Raw genomic sequence first — 15,620 nt, 5'->3', positions numbered from 1 at the left:
TCTATCTTTGTATGTGTGTGTTGGTGTGGGTGTGGGGGCTCTGGAATTCTTAAGCAGAACAGCAGCATTTAGCATAATTTAGACATCTTCCCTGCCTTCTCAAAGAGGTGAAGGCTGAGCTAAACTCAGACACAGCCTTTTATGGGGCACAACTAACTTGAGTGGCTTTCATGAGAATGTAGCTGAGAAGACAGCCATAAGCAAGCAGTGGGAAGGTGTAGGTGAGAAACCCCAGAAAATTTTTTTGGGTTGAGCAACATCAGCAAAGCTCATGGGGCTTTTACTGATGCCTTCTAGACTTCTAGACTTTTCTAGAAAGGCCACGAGTATGGGAACTAACATATCCCCATACTTCTGCCTCTCCACTCCTGATAACCACCAACCACTGTCTTCCAGTTCTGTGTGTTTGACACTGTAATGATTTTACTTATACAGGCAAGTCTATGTCTTATTTATTTTACTTAAATAATGTTTTCCCGGCTCATCCATGCTGTTTCAGTTTTTTAGTTGCTGAATAATAAACCATTATGTGAATATGCATTTGCATTTACATTTACTACATCGTCTTTATTCATCCATCCACGAACAAGCACTTAGTTCAAAGAGACTGGAACTTAAAGATGACACATAACTTCCTTAAGTTACAGGAAATGATGCTAGGAGACAGGAAGCTTACACTGTGATTCACACTTGTTCTAGGAGACAGGGAAATTTGCACTGTAACTCATACCTGTTCTAGGAGACAGGAAAATTTGCACTGTAAATAATGCTTGTTCTAGGAGACCAGGAAGCTTGCACTGTACTTCGCACCTCTTCTAGGAGATGGGAAAGTTTGCACTGAAATTCACACTTCTTCTAGGAGATGGGAAAGTTTGCACTGAAATTCACACTTGTTCTAGGAGGGGGGCAGCTTGCACTGTAATTCACACTTGGAAGTTTACAGCCCATGAACCTTATTATTACACTGCAGGGTGGCAGCTTGGTCAATGGGGTGAGAGCAAGGTTGAAGTGGTAACATGACAGTGACCTAAAAATATCAGGTCATTTAACCTGCACAATACCCTGGTTCTCATTTTCTATTTCAGGCAAGACACACAAAGCACATAGGGCCTGGATGACTGCCTAAAACCACACAGGATTGAGGCCACAAGCCAACTTATAGGGCTAGGGCATAACAATGGAGAAAACTCAGAAGCAAGATTGTCCCAAGGCTGAAGTGCTAAAGGGAGGAAGCCACCCACAGCTGTAGTTCTCATTGTTTCCTCAGTGTCAAATGGAGCCGCAGAAATGTTCTGGCTTAGAAGACGTTTTTAATTTCAGTGACAAGGATTGCACTCAGGGTCTTGGGCCTGCTAGGAAGTGCTTTCCCACTGAACTGAAAGTAATGCAGACACACAGCTTCGAGGAGTATGGCTTGTAGGACTAAATGTAGGGTGTGGTTGTCACCTGAAATAACCCAGTGATGCATTTGTTCTTCATATGCATGAGTCATGGGTTTAGTTCTATCAAGTTTTTTTTTTTTTTTTTTTTTTTTGAGACAGGGTTTCTCTGTGTAGCTTTGAAGCCTATCCTGTCAAGTTTGTATTATTAAGATCTGTCTATCATGTTTCTGTGTAGAGACAGCTGAATTATTACATGCTATGATGAAGTAGGTGAAACAGAGCTAACTTTAGCAAATGTGTCATTTCTTTAGAGTTGTCTAAACTTGGGTTCAATTACTCATCCCGAGCCAAGGGAAATGGGCAGACTGTTTCATGCTTTTAAAGAAGGTCACAAAACTCAAGTTTTGAAGTATTTGTCCTATCTACAGGTGAGTGAATAGGAAAGATTTAAATTAGATATTATTTACCAAGTACCACCCAATCACTGACAGTTTTAACTGCCCGGATTGTTCCCATGCTGCCTTAGTCCTGAAGCTGGAAGGCCATTTACTGAGGTCACATAGATTAGTGTGTCTTTAACTCCCTAGGGAGAAAAACCAGTAAGTTCCAAGTTGGTAGTGGCCAGTATTTTCTAACATATGATATACAACTGGTTATGAGAAAAATGCTGACATAGCTAGATGGCACAGCAACATCAAACTGCTAAAAATGTTTACAGTTAGGCTTTGCATGTGTCTCACGGTAACAGTTGCATTGCCACAGTCAGTCATAGCCTGGCACAGTTTGACAGGCCATGGCTGGGACAGTACTTATTTACACGAGGTAGGGCTACATTGAGCCTATCACCATAACTGAAAATCTAGGTTCGCTTCTGGCTTACTGTCTATGTCTTGCTTATTATGTTAGTGGAGTTTGCATTCAAACTCATCTCGCTTGCTCAATATGAATGCAATGGAGAAGTTCTTCCTTCACACATCAACAGAGCATCAAAAGATCTGAAATAGGAGCCTAGAGGTGTACTGCAAGAAGCAATATGCCCAAGGCTGGCCTTTGAAGGAAGAGCACCTTCAGAGACAAACCAGGGTCTCAAAGATTGCTGTGAATGCTGGCTTTGCCCTGGAGAAGTTATAGCAGCAGCTAAAGAAGTCTGTTTTTGAAGTATTGTTCTTTCTGGCACTGCTCTTGATGGCTTGGCAGAAAGCACTTCCCCCGAGAAGGGTTTTTTGAGATTTTTTTTAAAACTTGGAATGGAATTAATGGAACATTTAGACAAGAGCAAAACACAGGGCATGAGACTCAAGAGATCAGATTTTCCTTTTCCCTAGACACTTACCCAGAAACAAAGGCCATAGAAGAACAGAGAAATAATGACAGAGAAACTTAATTATCTTCTCACATGCACTGGATACAAAAAGTTATAAGTGTAAACATCAGGGTCCTAGATTTTCAGTTTCCCAGAAGAGTCTGCAAGGAAAATCTTCCAGAAAGTGTTGTGGCACTTCTTACACTTTAGAACTTGGACATTTAAGAACAAAAGCTATAATGACAGCAAGTGATTTTGGTCAGTTTAAGTTGGTGGTTAGGAAAAAGGTAAGATCCATGCTTCTGGGTTATCTATGATATAAGTCCCCATCAGAACCAGTGGCTCTCAGGGCTGGGGAGATGGTTTAGCCATTAAAATGTTGCCAGCAGCTAAAATGTTCCAAGTGTGAGGATCCCCAGAACCCTCCTAAATGCTCATAACTCAGTGATCCAGGATGACACGAGTTGGGAGTCTGCTGCTGTGGTCATGGTCAAGGTCTCTTCCACAGGTGGTACTCCACCACAGTTGGTGTGACCTCACATACTCCAGGACCTCTCTTGGCTTACTTACCCTTTTTCTCCACAGGCATTTAGACTTGCACCTTGGGGTCTGAGTTCCAAAAGGGAGAGCTTCTACAAGACAAGAGACTCTTAAACTTTGGTTGGAAAGTAGAAGGAGTAACACAGGGATATAAATTCGGAGAGGCACTGCTCACTGGGGGCTAACAATGCAATCCTTTCAGCACCCCTCCCCCTGAATTCCTTTCTCTGACCCTATCTTTGGAAGGCTCCAATATTTAACTAACTAGTTAAATGTTTAGCCAGGGATCAAACCTTTTACATAGGAGATGCTGAGGGCACTTCAGATACAAGCTGTAGCATGGTCTCTTTATTTGGCCCTCTTTGAAAGATTCCTACCAAAATCCCTGCCTCCAAAATGTTGTATTTTAGACCCAAAAACAAGCACAGCAGGGCTGAGTGTGAAATGGCAAGTATTTTCACCCTGTTGGTGCAGGGGGAGTCTTATCCTTAAACCCAGGGTGACCAAAGAGTGGAAAGGCTGTAACAAGATTATTTTAGAAGCTATTTTCTAATTTTCACTTAAAATCTTTGCCAGATTAATTACTGACATCTTGTCAAGAGGAGTCAGGTTCCATTCCTTAACATCCTCAGTAAGCCTGAGCAAGATGTGTATTACTCATTGTCTTGTTCACTCATCTACACAATGAGAATAATGACTTCCACCCACTTGCCTAGCAGGGTAGCTCTAGGCTGGTAGGAAGAAGTGCCATTATAAAGAAGAGGTGCTATTACATAGGTGTAGGCTTTCTTTTATCTTAGAACTGCTGCTTACAGTAACACACACCAAGGGAGGAAAAGACGGAGCCCCTCCTAACAGTAAATGTTTAAAATTACCTGTTCTGCCCAAGCACATATTTTGAATTAAGGCTGAACTAGAGTGTGTGAAGCAAGGGCTGGAAGGAAACTCATGTTATTGGAATGTGAATTCTTACAGGGTTTTTGGCAGAACTACCAGGGAGTGCCCTAGCAAGAGGCACCACTGTCAACGTTCCAATCAAAGCTGGGATCTGCCTCCAGTGAATAAGAACATAGGGTTCAACCAGGCCAAGAATTCCACTCTGTGTGCTTAGCACTGAGGATTCCGAGATTAGAGGCTTTGGTTCCTCACAGGTCACAGATCAAGTGAGTGTCTCTGCTTCATAAGGAACACTTAGGCCAGAGCCCTGGAGCAGAGATGCCCACTCTTGAGAGGGAGTGGAGGGAGGCTGGAGTTTGGGCACTGTTTTGTGGTGACAAGGGCTTGAATAAGTCCCTTGACTTCCACTTCCATATCTATAAAGAAGAACGATGCTGGATTTGTGTATCCTGATGTTCAGTACCTAAGAGAAGCCCTCAGTCTTCAAAATGGCCAGTAACAACACTGCTTTTCTTTAGAGTATGGCCACACAAGCCAAGGGATGTTTGCCTTCTTTGCTTGATCAGGAATGATTTTGCCTCACCATGGCCATGGCAACCATTTCATGCTAATGAAAAGCCTGCATTTGCAGTTATGTAGATCTGCAATAACTTGAAAAAGTGTTTGCTAAGAAATTCACTTGGTGAAATTCTCTCAAAACAGGTTATAGGAGAAGAACAATACTTGCTACTTTTTTTTTTCAAACTAGTTTTTGGTTTGCATATAGAGAAATTTATTTTCATACAGATGTGTTGTTATATTTCATTCTTATTTTCCTCCCTTCCACTGCTTTCCAAATAAACCTTTGCCTCCTGCTCCCTTTCTGGTCCCTGTATTACTTACTCTCTCTCTCTCTCTCTCTCTCTCTCTCTCTCTCTCTCTCTCTCTCTCTCTCTCTCTCTAAGGTAGATTCTGTATCTGAGAGAAAACATGACAGTTGTCTTTCTGATTCTGGATTGTTTTTAACATAATATCCAGAACCACCTTGGTTTCCTGAGAATGCTATAACTTCACTTACTTTCACAACTGGGTAAGATTCCACTGTGCAAATCTATATAGTTCTTTATCTATCATCTATTGATGAACTCCCATCCTGGCTCCATATCTTGGTTATTATGAGTGGCGCAGCAGTAAATGTGGATGTAGATCCTAGGGATGCTGTGTGACGTTGGACACAGAGCAGGTGATTTCTATTGTGTCTGCATCAGCTTCCATTTCCGTGAGCAGTGCACCAGCTTTCCTCTTCCTTCACATGCTCAGCAACATTCACTGTTGCCTGATGCTCTGTGTGGGTGTGGGTGGTGTTCAGGTCAGAGTCAACCGCAGATGCCATTCCTCAGGAATCATCCATGTTGCTTTTTTGAGACAGGGACTCTGTTAATCTGGGGAACACTAAGTCAGCAAGGCTTGATAGCCAGAAAGCCACAGAGACCAGCCTGCTTCCCCTTACTAGTATTGGAATTACAAGTGCATGCCATCATGCTTGGCTTGTTTTGTATGGGTTCTGGGAGGGTCAAACTCAAGTCCTTGCAAACACAAGTACTTCACTGGTTGAGCCTTTTCCTCAGCTATATTTTCTTGATCATAGATATTTTGGCTGACTGAGATAGAATATCTAAGTCATAATTTACATTCCCTGACAGCTAGAGATGTTGAAAATCTTGTCAAATATCTATTGGCCATTTGCGTTTCTTCCTTTGAGAGCTATCTTTTCATCTCATTTGTCCATTTATTCACTGGATGGCATTCTTCAGGTGTTTGGTTTTTAGAGCTGTTTTTTTTTTAAAATAGATTTTAGATATCAGTCCCCTATCTGAAATGGCAACTGTGCTGTGCAGAAACTTTTTGCTGATCTTGAAGTATTATTCTCTTTGGGGGGCATGGATTGCCTTGCTAGGGATTGAACCCAGAGCCTCTTGCATGTGAGGCAAACATTCTACCACTGAGCTACTTCTCCAGGTTCAGAGGTGCTGTAAATTTGTGCAAGCCCACTTGTCAATTTTTAATCCTTTCCCATCTGCTATTAGAGTTCATTTTGAAAAGTTTTCCCTGTGCCTATGTCTCAACATGCTTTGCCTGTTTTCCTATAGCACTTTCAGATTTTTTTTTTTTGGCCTGGTATACTTTGAATTGATTTTGTGCAAGATGAGAGAGATGGATCTGGTTTCATTCTTTTATGTGTAGATATCCAGTTTCTGGGCACTATTAGGTGAAGAAGCTGTCTTTTACCTAATGTGTGCTTTGATACTGCTTTCAAAGATTAAGTGGCTAGAGTTGTGTGGGCTTATTTCTGGGTCCCCTACTCTGTTTCACTTGTTTTTGTGCCTATAGATTTTTTCCCATGACACAGTCTCCAATACTTAGCCCAGCCTGACCTTGAAGTCAATGATTCCCCAAGTGCTGGGATTGTGTACCTATACCACCATGTTCAGTTATAATACTTTCTTTTTTTAAGAAGTCCTGAAAGATGCTTTCCCCCTTCAGGTTTGCAACGTAGCTAACCACTGGGATAGCAGAATTTGCGCACTGTGCTTTTCATTGTTTAGTTTGCCCTCTGGAGACTACAAGTGTGGTATTAACAAGTAGCGAAGCCTTTTGTTTTCCTGCTTTGTTTATATTCTTCTCATTGCTGCTTATGTAGTGGTGTCATTGCTTTTTCTGTGAAGTGACCAGGGAAAGCGGGAAGGGGGTAACTATTATAACCTGTTCCTTCAGTGAAACCATATCAGTATCAAGTTGTTGTGGTTTAAGAGTATAATCCAAAGAAGATTAGTAATAAAGAACAGGACCCAGGGCTCTGGTCCTAGTTTTTATTCCTAGGAGGATTGTGAAAAGCTGTTGTACTGTGGAGGGTGTAGAAAAAGGCAAAGAGAAAGCCCAAGGTTTGATTTGAAAGAACATCGGCTGAGGATATTGTTGCCCAAGCACTAATATGCAGGAGTCATTAACTCTGATTTCACCCTTGCAAGACACAGGGAGTCAATCTCCCTGCACATCTAGGCTCTTGACCCCAGGGAAATGCTTGAAAAGTATAGCACACAACTTTTATTTCCATCTTAAGTTCTGAAGGATTCTGAAGGCCTGAATCATCACTGAAGCATTAGGATACCAGCCAAGTCCCAAGCTCACCCATGTTGATATCGAAGCAGGCATGTTTGCTCCACCTGTTCCTCTAGGACTAACTCGGTAGCCCCGTGTGTTCTCAGGACATGTCTGTAGCCTTTGTCACACATCTTGGCATCTTTGTCTTTCATTCTTTCTGAATCCTTTTAGGAACGCAGATTAGGAATTTTAAGTTCTGAGTCCAGCTGAGAGTGGTGGCAAGCAAAAAGAGTTTGGCAATGCCCCTCTGCTTCTATTGTGTGGAACAATTTGAGGAGTATTGTTATTAGCTCTTCTTTGAATTTCTGGTAGAATTCTGCACTGAAACCATCTAGCCCTGGGATTTTTTTGGTTGGGAGACTTTTGATGAATGCTTCTATTTCATTAGGGGTTATAGGTCTATTTAAATTGCTGATATGTTCTTGATTTAATTTTTGTAAGTGATATATATCCAGAAAATTGTCCATTTTGTTTAGATTTTCCAATATTGTGAAGTACAGGTTTTCAAAGTATAACCTGACGATTCTCTGGATTTTCTCAGTGTCTGTTGTTATGTCCCTCTTTCCATTTCTGATTTTGTTAATTAGCATGCTCTCTCTCTGCCTTTTGGTTAGTTTGGATAAAGGATTGTCTATCTTGTTGATTTTCTCAGAGAATCAACTCTGTTTCATTGATTCTTTATATTGCTTTCCTAGTTTCTACTTTATTGATTTCAGCCCTCAGTTTGATTGTTTCTGGCATCTACTCCTCCTGGGTGAGTTTGTTTCTTTTTGTTTTAGAGCTTTCAGTTGTGCTGCTTTTTCTCTAGTGTAACTATTTTTCAGTTTTTTCATATGGGCACCTAGTGCTATGAACTTTCCTCTTAGCACTGCTTTCAAAATGTCCCATAAGTTTGGGCATGTTGTGTCTTCATTTTCATTGAATTCCAGGAAGTCTTTAACTTCTTTCTTTATTTCTTCCTTCACCCAGGAATGGTGCAGTTGTGTGTTGTTCAATTTCCATGAGTTTGTAGGGTTTCTGCAATTTGCATTGTTGTTGAATTCTAACTTTAAAGCATGGCGGTCTGATAAGATACAGGGAGTTATTTTAATTTTTTGTACCTGTTGAGGTTTGCTATGTTGACGAGTATGTGGATGATTTTAGAGAAGGTTCCATGTAGCACTGAGAAGAAGGTACATTCTTTTGTGTTTGGATGGAATGTTCTATAGATGTCTGTTAATCCCAATTGGATCATAACTTGTTAGTTCCTTTGTTTCTTTGTTAAGTTTCTGTTTGGTGGTCCTGTCTAGTGGTGAGAGCGGGGTGTTGAAGTCTCCCACTACAAGTGTGTGAGGTTTTATGTGTTATTTGAGCTTTAGTAATGTTTCTTTTACGAAAATGGGTGCCTTTGTATTTGGGGCATAGATGTTCAGAATTGAGACTTCTTTTTGATGGACTTTTCCTGTGATGAATATGAAATGCTCTTCTTCATCTCTTTTGATTGATTTTAGTTTGAAATCTGATTTGTTAGATATTAGGGTTGCTATACCAGCTTGTTTCTTGGGTCCATTTAATTGAAAAATCTTTTCCCAACACTTTATTCTGAGGTAACATCTGTCTTTGACATTGAGATATGTTTCTTGTATGCAGCAGAAGGATGGATTCTGTCTTCGTACTGATTCTGTTAGCCTGTGTCTTTTTATAGGCAAGTTAAGACCATTGACATTGAGGGATATTAATGACCATTGATGGTTGATTCTTGTTTGTTTTGGATTTGTTGTTGTTGTTGTTATTGTGTGTGGATTTCCCCTCTCCTTTTATTCTTTTGGTGTTTGGTAAAGTGGAGTTATCCGCTGCCTATGTTTTTGTGAGTGTATTGCTTAAATCTGGTTTTGTCATGGAATATCTTGTTTTCTCCATCTATAGTGATTGAAAGCTTTGCTGGGTACAGTAGTCTGGGCTGGCATCCATGTTCCCTTAACATCTATCTAGGACCTTCTGGCTTTCAAAGTCTCCATTGAGAAGTTGGGTGTAATTCGGATAGGTCTGCCTTTCTATGTTACTTGGTCCTTTTTGTTTGCTGCTCTTAATATTTTTCTTTATTCTCTAAGTTTGGTGTTGTGATTCTTATGTGGCTAGGTGACTTCTTTTTGTGGTCCAGTCTATTTGTTGTTCTGTAAGCTTCTTGCACTTTCATAGGCATATCCTTCTTTAGGTTGGGGAAGTTTTCTTCTGTGATTTTGTTGAATATATTTTCTGCACCTGTGAGTTGGGCTTCTTCACCTTCTTCTATACCTATTATTCTTAGGTTTGGCGTTTTCATGATGTTCCATATTTCCTGGATATTTTCGGTTAGGGATTTGTTGGACGTGAGACTTTCTTTGGTTGATGACTACATTTCCTCTATTGGGTCTTCAACACCTGAGATTCTTTCTTCCATATCTTGTATTTTATTGGTTATGCTTACATCTATAGTTCCTGATCATTTACCCAGCTTTTCTATTTCCAGGATCCTCCATTCTGTGTTTTCTTTATTGTTCTATTTCAGCTTTCCTGCCTTGAACTGTTTGAATTGTTTCTTTCACTTTTTTGGTTGTTTTTTTTCTTGGCTTTTTAAAGATTCTTTAAGAGTTTTGTTTATTTCTAGAATTTTTTAGTTTGTCTTTTCCTCCATTTCATGTATTTTTTGTGTTTTTTCTTCTATTTCTTTAAGGGATTTTCTCATTTCCTCTTTAAGGGTCTTTATCATCTTCATAAAGTTTTTTTAAAGGTCCTTCTCTTCTGCTTCATCTGTAATGTGCTTCTCCAGTCTTGCTGGTGTGGAGTCCTTAGATTCTGGTGGTGACATATTTGTCTTTCTGTTGTAGAGTGTGTTCTTATACTGTCATCTTCCCATCACTTCTTTGAGTGGCTGCAGGTGGGGTCTCTCCCTCTCCTCTAGTGGCATACATGGGCCAAGACTTCAGTGTCTGAAACTCTGCATGGTCCAGCCTCTCCTGGTGTTCTCCTCACTCAAGCAGAGGGTGTAGGGGGGCCAAGAGTGAGGTATGGCCAGACTCAGAGTGGGCCCTCCTGCCAGGGCAGGTCCACTGTATGCACAGAGCAGGCCCAGGAAGATCCAAGGAGGGGTGATGGTGGGAGTTGGGCCCCGAGCAGAGCGCACACTTACCTCAAGCAATATACAGTAAGCCAACAGCCAACATCAAACTAAATGGAGAGAAACTAAAATCAGGAGCAAGACAAGGCTGTCCACTCTCTCCATATCTTCAATATTGTCCTTGAAGTTCTAGCTAGAGCAATAAGACAACCAAAGGAGACCAAGGGGATACAAATTGGAAAGGAAGAAGTCAAACTGTCACTATTTGCAGATGATAAGATAGTTTACATAAGTGACCCGAAAAACTCTACACGGGAACTCCTATAGCTGATAAACACCTTCAGCAAAGTGGCAGGATACAAGATTAACACACACAAAAAAAAATCAATAGCCTTACTATATACAGATGATAAATGGGCTGAGAAGAAAATCAGAAACATCACCCTTTACAACAGCCATAGACAACATAAAATGTCTTGGGGTAACACTAACCATACAAGTGAAAGACCTGCGTAGCAAGAATGTTGAGTCTTTAAAGAAAGAAATTAAAGAAGATACCAGAAAATGGAAAGATCTCCCATGCTCTTGGATAGGTCTGATCAACATAGTGAAAAATGGCAATCTTGCCAAAAACAATCTACAGATTCAATGCAATCCCCATCAAAATCCCAACACAATTCTTCACAGACCTTGAAAGATCAATGCTCAACTTTATATGGAAAAAAAAATAACTCAAGATAGCCAAAACAACCCTGTACAATAAAGGAACGTCTGGAGGCATCACCATCCCTGACTTCAAGCTCTATTATAGAGCCATAGTCACGAAAACAGCTTGGTACTGGCACAAAAGTAGACAGGTAGACCAATGGAATTGAATTGGAAACCCTGATGGTAACCCACACACTTACAAAACCTGGTTTTTGATCAAGAAGCTAAAGTTATACAATGGAATAAAGAAAGCATCTTCAACGAATGGTGCTGGCAATACAGGATGTGGACATGTAGAAGATTGCAGATAGATCCATATCTATCACCATGCAGAAAACCTAAGTCCAAATGGATCAAAGACCTCAACATAAATCCAGCCATACTGAATCTCTTAGAAAAGAAAGTGAGAGGTACCCTTGAGCGAATTGGTTAGGAGACTACTTCCTGAACATAAATCACCAGTAGCAGACATTGAGATTGACAATTAATAAATGGGACCTCCTGAAACTGAAAAGCTTCTGTAAGGCAAAGGACACAGTCAACTAGACAAAACGGCAGCCCACAGACTGGGAAAAGATATTCACCAACCCCACATCTGACAGAGGAATGATTTCCAAAATATACAATGAGCTCTAGAAGCTAGCCACCAAAACAACAAACAATCCAATTAAAAAGTGGGGTACAGAACTAAATAGACAATTCTCAATAGAGGAATCTATAATGGCTGAAAGACACATAAGAAACTGTTCAACATCCTTAGCCATCAGGGAAATGTAACTCAAAGCAACTCTGAGATACCAACTTACACTGGCCAGAATGGCTAAAATAAAAAGCACCAATGACAGTCTATGCTAGAGATGATGTGAAGAAAAAGGAACCCTTCTCCATTGCTGGTGGGAGTGCAAACTTGTATGACCACTTTGGAAATCGGTATGCGGATTTTCAGGAATCAGTCTACCACAAGATCCAGCAATTCCTTTCTTGGGCGTATACCCAAAGAATGCACATTCATACAACAAGGACATATGTTCAACCATGTTCATAGCAGCATTGTTTGTAATACCCAGAACCTGGAAGCAACCTATATGCCCCTCAACCGAAGAATGGATGGAGAAAATGTGGTAGATTTGCACAATGGAGTACTACTCAGTAGAAAAAAACAAAAACAAAAACAATGGAATCTTGAAATTCACAGGCAAATGGATGGAACTGAAAGAAAACATCCTGAGTGAGGTAACCCAATTACAGAAAGACAAGTATGGTATGTACTCACTCATATATGGGTATTAGACATAGAATTACCAGCAAAGAACTACCAGCCTACAATCCACACCACCAGAGAAACTAGGGAACAAGGAGGACCCCAAGAGAAGAATGCCTGGTCCCCCAAAGAAGGGGAGGTAGACAGAACCCCTGAGCAAATTGGGAGCATGGGGGAGAGAGGAGGGAGGTGGGAAGGGGAGAGGAGAAGAGGAGAGAACAGGAGGACTGAGACAGAGGAGGAATAGAGGAGGGCAAGAAAGGAGATGCCTGGATAGAGGGAGCCAATATAGGTTTGGAGAGAGGTCTGGCACAAGGGAAAAGTTAGGGGATCCACAGGGATGACCCCAACTAAGAATCTAGGCAGCAGTGGAGAGGTTGCTTTTGATTTCCTTCCCCTATAATGAGATAGATGACTACCTTGGTTACCATTCCTAGAGCCTTCATCCAGTAGCTGATTGAAGCAGGCACCCACAGCTAAACAGTGAGCCATACTCCTAAAATCCAGTTGTGGAGAGGGAGAAGGGATGAGCAAAAGAGCCAAGACTGTGCTAGAGAAACCAGCAGAAACAGTTGGCCTGACCTAGTGAGAGTAAGGAGACCCTAGTCCTAAAGCTGAGGAGCCAGCATTGGACAGAACCGATCCCTCTGAATGTGGGTGCCAGCTAGGAGGCCAGGACAATCTATGGGACCTGTAACAGTGGAGCCAGTGTTTATCCCTAGAGCACAAATGGACTTTGGCAGCCCATTCCCTATGGAGGATACTATTGCAGCCCAGATACAAAAAAGAGGACCTAGGCTCTCCCACAAATGAGGTAACAGACTTTGATGGTCCCCCATGGAGGGCCTCACTATCCCTGGGGAGTGGGATGTGTTGGGGGGGTCGGTGGGTAGCATGGGAGTATGGGAGGGTGAGCGAATGGAGGCATTGATATGTAAATAAGAGTGCTTCTAAAATAAAAAAGAGAAAAAATTACACCCAAAATGAAAGCAATAAAGGTCCCCAAACCAAAAACCAAGCAAACAAAACTCAGAGAAACAAATGAATTGATTACCTAAATTGTTCCAGTATAATAAAATCTCAGGAGTCAGAAATTGAAACAAAGACCTAATAAATCCAAGGAACATCAGAGAGTCCACTGGCTGACTCTCCACAGTTTTCCCAATCTATCAGGCCAGAAATCCCCCTGGAAATCTCTTCTCTCTTCCTGTCCCTCTCTAGCTGACCTCCTCAGTCCTCCAACAACTCTATACTAATCCTGGTTGCCAATCGCTGACTCTACCCTTTGATTCAAGGTTGCTTTATTGGCACAGTGGAATGAACAATGACAGTTCTCCCAAAGCAAACACACTCATTGGCAAGTTATTTAATTTCTTGAAGTGTCATCTTTCTGGGTTAAAACACAGCAGCTTCCCCTGGCCTTAAACATAGGAGTGTGGCCATATTGGCTGCCTTTGTCTTTAAAAGCACCTGTTCAGCATTAGTTTAAACTTATTAACCGCAACCCCCTGACGAATATTATCACCTCCAGTGTCTAGGCTTGTAGAAGATGGATTCTTGTTAGTGATACATCCCTTTAGAAAGATGGCTTAGTAACAAGCACTAACTTAGACAAGTAGCCTTTATCTGATTGTTTTTAAAGCTGCCATCACTAGGAAAACATTCAATACACAACATCATAAGTTTTTCCTTTTTTTAAAAAATTTCAGACAAGCTCTCTCATATCCCAACTTTTGGAATTTGCTGTGTATCTGCGGATGGCCTTGAACCTCTGATCTCCTGCCCCATGTCCTGAGTGTTGGTTTTACAGGCATGTACCACCGTACCCCATTTTATGCAGTGCTGATGAGGAACCCAGGCAAACACCCTACCTACGAAACTACATCTCCAGCTTGAGAAGGCATACTGTTTTGTTGTGTGGTATTTGTGTGTGTGTCTCATGTGTGCGTGTGCGTGCACATGGAAACCACAGGTTGACTCCCTTTATCAACCTTCACTTAATTTCTTGAGACAGGGTCTCTTACTGAGCGTGGAGCTCACAATTTTACAATTTCCACTAGGCTAGCTGGCCAGTGAGCCTTAGATCATTCTGCCTCCCCACCCCTACTGGACCCCAGTACAGGGATTACAGGGTATTGGGATTTTCATGGGTGCTGGGGATTTAGATCTTCATTTTTGACTTCAGAATTGCTTTTTGTAGTTTTTTTGTTGTTTGTTTGTTTTCTCTTTGGGCCCACCAGCCAGCTCCCAATTAAACACGTGCCCTACTTTAGTTTGGCTTGTTTCTAACCAGCTTTACTTAAATTATCCTGTCTACCTTTTTCTTCTGAGCTTTTACCTTTCTCTTTTCTATATGCCCTTCTTTTCTTCTTACTCTGTTGCTGGTTATGGGATTGGATGGCTAGCCCCTGGCATCCTCTCTCCTTTTTCTGTCCTCCTTCTTGTTCTTTCCTTCTATTTATTCTCTGCCTGGCAGTCCTGCCTATCCCTCTCCTGCTTAGTTATTGGCTGTTCAGCTCTTTATTGAACCAATCAGGTATTTTGGGTAGGCAAAGTAACACATCCTTGCAGCGTTAAGCAAATATTGTACAGAAGAAATGAATGCCAGAAGGTGGTGGTGCATGCTTTTAATCCCAGCACTCATGGGGCAGAGGCAGGTGGATCTCTATGAGTTTGAGGCCAGCCTGGTCTACAAAGTGAGTTCCAGGACAGCCAGGGCTACACAGAGAAACCCTGTCTTGAAAACAAGCAAACAAACAAAAATGTAACACATCTTTGACTAATATCCTACAACAGCTTTTTGAAAATGATTGAGTGGTAAGAGTTCTTTATTCTGGATATGGGTGCATTGTGAGAAAGGTGATTCTGAATATCTTTTACCACTCTTTGAGTAGAGACACCCTGTGAAATGCAGAGGTTTTAAAATCTAGTAAGGCTCCTTAGTTTTGTACTTTTGATATATAAGAAACTTCCTTTGATTTCCTTTCAGACTTTCATAGTTGTAGCTCTTACATCGTTGTATATGGTATGAGGTAGGAGTTCATCCTTTTGCATGTGGGTATCCAATTAGGCAAGCACCTTTGATTTACAGGATTCTTTTCTCAGGGAATGATCATGGTATCCTGTTGACAACCAAGTGACCATGACTTTAAAGGTTTATGTATGGACTCTCAATTATATTTAATTGCTCTACGTGTTTTTCCTCTGGACAGTACCACATTGTCTTGATCACTGGCACTTTGTTTTAAATTCTGAAGTCAAGAAGTGAATCCTATACTTTGTTATTTTCCAGGATCATTATGACCATTCTGG

This window comes from Cricetulus griseus, chromosome 2, assembly GCF_003668045.3.
Source record: "Cricetulus griseus strain 17A/GY chromosome 2, alternate assembly CriGri-PICRH-1.0, whole genome shotgun sequence".
NCBI lineage: Eukaryota > Metazoa > Chordata > Mammalia > Rodentia > Cricetidae > Cricetulus > Cricetulus griseus.
This window is presented reverse-complemented; position numbering follows the sequence as displayed.